General features: G+C 38.2%; 1 protein-coding gene across 1 annotated transcript in view; it reads left to right on the top strand.

Moving 5' to 3' along the window:
• Window positions 1–6,000, top strand: part of NR5A1 (nuclear receptor subfamily 5 group A member 1) — a 184,826-nt gene that overhangs the window by 2,635 nt on the left and 176,191 nt on the right. The window lies entirely within an intron of this gene.

The raw sequence follows: 6,000 nt of genomic DNA, 5'->3' as shown, positions 1-6,000 counted from the left end.
CTTCCGTTATGCGGTAAAATATAGAACATATGCTTACTTTTCTTTTCTTTTTTTTCCTTATTAAAGTCGCATTGTGTTTCCTTAAGTTTCTGCTCTCATGAGGTTTAGTCTTAGGGCTTGATAAATCTCTGTTGCAGCTCTGGCTTATCAGTATCCTCTCTCTGTACATCTATTTATATTATTATTATAGTCATATTTTGTTGTTGAAATAATAACCATGTACATATTAGTCTACAGTGTTATGCATACTAGAATGTAATGTAATGTAACATAGTAACCATCAGAAGGGAGATGCTATCTTTCATAACATGGAGGAGAAAATGTAAAGGATCACATATATAATAATCACAACATGTATTTGTATCAATGCAAAGAGATGAACACAGACATTTTTTTATTGACTCTGAAAACACCAACATTTCCAGTGCTCAATACCCACAGAGTTGGCTCCTTTGACTATAGAGTGTACTCATTATATATGGGGGAGATGTATCAAATCTTGGAGAGAGATAAAGTGGATGGAGATAAAGTAGCAACTAATTAGCTCCTAATTGTCATTTTTAAACACAGCCTGTAAAATATACTGGTAGGTTAATTGGCTCCTAACAAAATTACCCCTAGTGTGTGTATGTGCGCATGTGGTAGGGAATATAGATTGTAAGCTCCACTGGGGCAGGGACGGATGTGAATGGCCGAATATTCTCTGTAAAGCGCTGCGGAATATGTGTGCGCTATATAAATAACTGGTAATAATAATAATAATAATAATAAAATGGCAGATAGAAGCTGATTGGTTGGTACTTTATCTCTCTTCACTTTATCTCTCTCCAAGCTTTGATACATCTCCCCCTAATAAGTCAATTAAAAGCAAGGCAGATGTCTGATAAATTTTTTTGAATATTATAATGTCCAGGTCCTCGCACACTGAAGTCTTGCAGGACTGTTGCCATGAATATAAACTCTGTGTATTGTATAAATTGTATATTGTGTAACTGTGTGTGTATTGTACATGTGAACTACTTTAGGAGGTCATCCAGCTTACTCACAAGAGGCCAACATTGATTTTAGCTCTTAGTAAAACTTAATGTGGAGTAAACCTTAACAACAGGAGAAATTTCATAGGAATAATAAGTCAATATCCTTATACCGTTATTCTATTGTATAATTTCTACTATTATAGATATATATGTGTGTGTGTGTGTATGTGTATATATATTTCTACTATCATAAATATGTGTGTAGATAGATAGATAGAAATCTGTATATATAAATACAAATTTACTAACCTATTGAGGGTATTGTGTAAAATGAACCCATTCTCCACAGATATGCTTTATTAAGCGTACTCTTGGTATGCATATAATTCTATAAAGGCTTATGATACATCAACTCTTGCTTAATATACAACAGTATTTGGAGCTTGTTTTCTCTTCACCCCCATATATATGTAAATATATCTATCTATCTATCTATCTATCTATCTATCTATCTATCTATCTATCTATCTATCTAAATAAAATAAAAGCACATCATCATATGCTGATTATCGTAACCCATCACGTAACTCCACTGCCACAGACAGTATAACTGACATGCTGATTGGCCGGCTTAACACATATTTCATTATGTTGCCTCAAAACATGTAAACATATACTATACATTTGATCACTGTGAATTATACTGTCAGAAATACGTTTTCAAGTCAGCTTCAATGATATGCTTTACTTTCGCTGTAATTTGATGAACAAACATTACTACACTAGTAATTACTTAAAATTCTACTGATATTATGCACACAAGTCGCCCCAATGCTATTGTTTGATTCATTCATTTATATTTTTTATTATTTATTTTTACAAAAAAACTCTGATAAATATCTAATCTACCCCCCTCAATTCACTAAAAAAAAATTAAAATAATAATAATAATAATATCTGAATGTTGCATTTTTTTTCTATTCTAAATACCAAAACAGAGTGCTATAAGATATAAAAGGATTCAACACGTTGGAACCTGTATATCACAATGACAATGGTGTTTTTGAATCGTATCAAAATTGTTTGTTTTTCACTGTACTAAACATACTTATGAAACACATACAATTAATCCTCCCCCCCTCGCATCTAATTGAATTGACCTCTAGATGTTAACTTGTCCTTGATATATGACATATTACCCATAAATGCACAAACCATTTTATGGTATGACATAATCTCGCTTTCTGTAGGTAATGACTTTTGAGATAATAACACTTGAAGCTTTGAATGTGTTCCTGTACCAGTGTAGTCCAAATATGCATCCTTTAGGAATACACAGCGTTTCAAACTTGCTACACATCTAAGGAGGAACTATGCCATGTCACAACACACAAAGAAAGTTATTGTTTGTACAACACATTTTTTTTATAACAAACACTGTAGATATCGGAGGCTGCAAAGAATTTGTATCACTAGATTGATTCTAATTACTTTGTTTCAATGTTTATTCTGCAGAACCAATAGGCACACATAACTATATTTTCAAGCGTACAATGGCCGCATACACAGTGGGTAACATAACACAAGAAAATTAAATGTTTTGGTGTCAAAACTCTGCATACATGCAGCAACAATAAATACAGGATGCTATTTTTAATTGTAAATTTTGTTTAACTTTACACAGAGCTGATTTTTATGAATACAACGCAAATTTTTATAAAAGGACAGTACTAGAAATGTGCCGAATTTGGGGGTTCCGAACAGTACCCGGGTCAAGGTTCAGATTCACTTTTGTGTTCCGGTTCGGATCTGTTCAGAACTCAGATTTAAAAACCGAACACAGGTTTTGGATTCGGACAAGTTAGCTCTTTTTATCGATTTTTATCTATTTTTAATCGATTTTTATCAATGTTTGTCCGAATCTAAAACCAAAACACTTGAGGATGGTTTTGCAAAACCAAAACAATAAGATGAATCCAGATCCAAAACCAAAATACGGGGTCCGTGCACATCTCTAGGCAGAACACAAACTAATAGGATTCTCTGTGTACTTGGGCACAGATATGAAAACTATTGCACAGGTCACTGTGCCAAAACGGTACTGTGACCGATAGCGAAAAATTTGTTGTGCTTCAATTTTTTTAATTGCATTAGAAAAAGAGAGAATAGGATTGATTTCACATATTCATGCACTGATTCTGAGTCACATGCAAAGTGGCTGTATTTATGGGCAATCGCGGAAGCTAGATTTACTAGTTTATGCTAATGTGAGATTCCATAGGACTAATGCAGGTGATTATGTACCCAATGATTTTATGCCTGCTCCTGCTGCAAAAACATCCTTAATATTAGCACCTCCAACAGCCCCATGCTAGCTGCAAGAGATCTGTTATAATCAGTCTTCCCCTCACCATGCCTGCAACTTAAAATCGCATGGTGCTTTAGCTACATGCCCACAACACTCTCACGACTCACCTATGACCGTCCCACTTGTCAGGGCAGTTACATGCGTTGGTATTGTTGCCACCCAGTTGCTGCCCCAAAACCTCCAATTTCTCAAAAGGTCAGATCTGACCGAGTTCCATCCATCCCAGAATAGGACGGAGATACGCAAAAATTAATAAATTCACAGCTGCGCATGCACTATGTGCAAAATCTCACCATTTGTGCTCGTGCAGAAACATCCATCCAAATCAGACCCCGAATGTGAATCAGCTTTCATAAATTCACCTATCAACGTGCAAGCTTTTAAGGGAGAAAAGTGGCAAAAAATACCCCTCTCAAGGCATTAATGTTTACAGTACAGACATCCATCAACAGTGAATGATACACTGTACAGCAAATTGCTGAACTTTGATTTTAAATGGCCTGTATAACCACAATAGAGGTGTCAGATGACTCGATACTTTGGCATATCCCAATCTAACTGGAACATGCCAAGATCCAGCCAGATTATCTCAATGGGATCTGCAAATCAGGATAGCCCTGCCGAAATATGGTGTATTAGGAGGCTTGCTGAGCACTGTGTAGGTTAATTTACTATCTACATAAAGTTTCTGTAGCTCTGATCACATACATGTATATAATGCATACCACGCACTGCTGTTAAATAATTCTGCACATGCCCAACCCTATGCAGTTGTGCTGAACATACTTACTACCTCATTTAATAACTCATAGGAACAGTATACATTCATTCAATGTCATTTAGTTAATGACTTTCGGGCTCAATGTGTCCCTATATGGGTTTCCTTGTGGTGGACAGACTTCCTGAAAAGCTCCATGGCCTCAAAACCTCACCTGTCTATTCATTGGTGCTAAAACCTCTGCAGGGGTACTCTGTGCCTCAACCTCCTTACGATGCTCTACATGCTTTTCAACAACTGGCTGCAGCAGAGTTCAGAATTCAAACACCAACTGTCGTCCGAAGTGCTGCCAAATATCACTGGCAGTTGGTGTGGCTCACCTATTTGAATAGTGAGGGAATGGAATGTGTTACTACAGAGGTGAGGGAGTGGAATGTGTTACTATAGAAGTGAGGGAGAGGAATATGTTAATACACAGTTGAGGGAGGGAAATGTGTTGCCATAGAGGTGAGGGAAGATAATGTGATACTACAGAAGTATGGGAGGGGAATGTGTTACTACACAAGTGAGGGAGGAGAATGAGTTACTACACAGGTGAGGGAGGGGCTTGTCAGATGTGTTACTATGGGGCAAGGGAGAGGAATGTGTTACTATAGGGGTTAGTGAGGGTAATGTGTTACTACAGAGGTGAGGGAGGGGAATGTGTTACTACACAGGTATGGGAGGGGAACGTGTTACTTCACAAGTGAAGGAGGGGAATGTGTTACTACACAGGTATGGGAGGGGAACGTGTTACTACACAAGTGAAGGAGGGGAATGTGTTACTACACAGGTTAGGGAGGGGCATGTAAGATGTGTTACTATGGGGCAAGGGAGGGGAATGTGTTACTTTAAGTGTTAGCAAGGGTAATGTGTTACTAAAGAAGAAGAGGGAGGGGAATGTGTTACTACAGAGGTGAGGGGGTGGCATTTGTTACTCTTGAGGTGAGGGAGGGGAATAAGTTACTACAAGTGTAAGTGAGGATAATGTGTTACTACAGGTGTGAGGGAGGGATTGTATTTCTACACAGGTGAGGGAGGGGAATGTTGAAGGTGTTACTACAGAAGTGAGAGAGTGGAATGTGTTAGTACACAGGTGAGGGAGGGCAATGTCTAAAGGCCCCCACACACGGTATGATTTTTTACACGATTTGTCCATTTTCGATCAATTGGAACGACCAATCGTTTAAAAAGTGCCCTGTGTGGGGATGATGCGCGCTCACGCAGGTCGTTCATCATGGTCGTTCATCTTTCTTACATGCAGAAAGATCCCGTCCTGTTGTTCACGATATGCCACACATCATTCCATGTGTATGCACACTGAATGATGTGATGGCCAACACAGATGAAATGCATGTAGCATGGATCAAGGATATCCGTGCTACATACATCTGTGTGTCAATGACACAGATGCAGACACGGATCAGGGAGATCTATGCTACAGTACATGCATCTGTGTGTATCATTGACACAGAAGCACGGACGGGATCAGTGAGAATCGACTGTCTGTCTGTGTTAAAAAAAAAATTAAACCTGTTAAAAAAAAATAGAAAAAAAATGGCATGCCCCAACCCACAAAAAAAAAAAAACAACCAGTCCCGGGCTTTTAGTGATTCAGTGCTGGTTGTGCTAAATACAGGGGACAACCTGTAAGGGTCCACTGTATTTAGAGCAACCAGCACAGGGCTCTGAGCCGGTCCTGGTTCTGGAAATATAGGGTAAAAAATACGTAGGGTTCCCCTGTAAATTCCAGAACCAGCACCAAACTTTTGCTAGTGGGGGGTAATGCCACAGGCAGGAGAGCCATTTCACTGGGTCCCCCAGCCAAAGCATTACTAATAAACTTTTCTTTCTAAAGTGTGTGTTTTGTGGTTATTTAATATTGCTTTTGCTGTGTA

This window comes from Taudactylus pleione, unplaced genomic scaffold, assembly GCF_031769625.1.
Source record: "Taudactylus pleione unplaced genomic scaffold, aTauple2 ptg000110l, whole genome shotgun sequence".
NCBI lineage: Eukaryota > Metazoa > Chordata > Amphibia > Anura > Myobatrachidae > Taudactylus > Taudactylus pleione.
The sequence above is the reverse complement of the archived record's forward strand: the minus strand, read 5'-3'. Positions and strand labels throughout refer to the sequence as shown.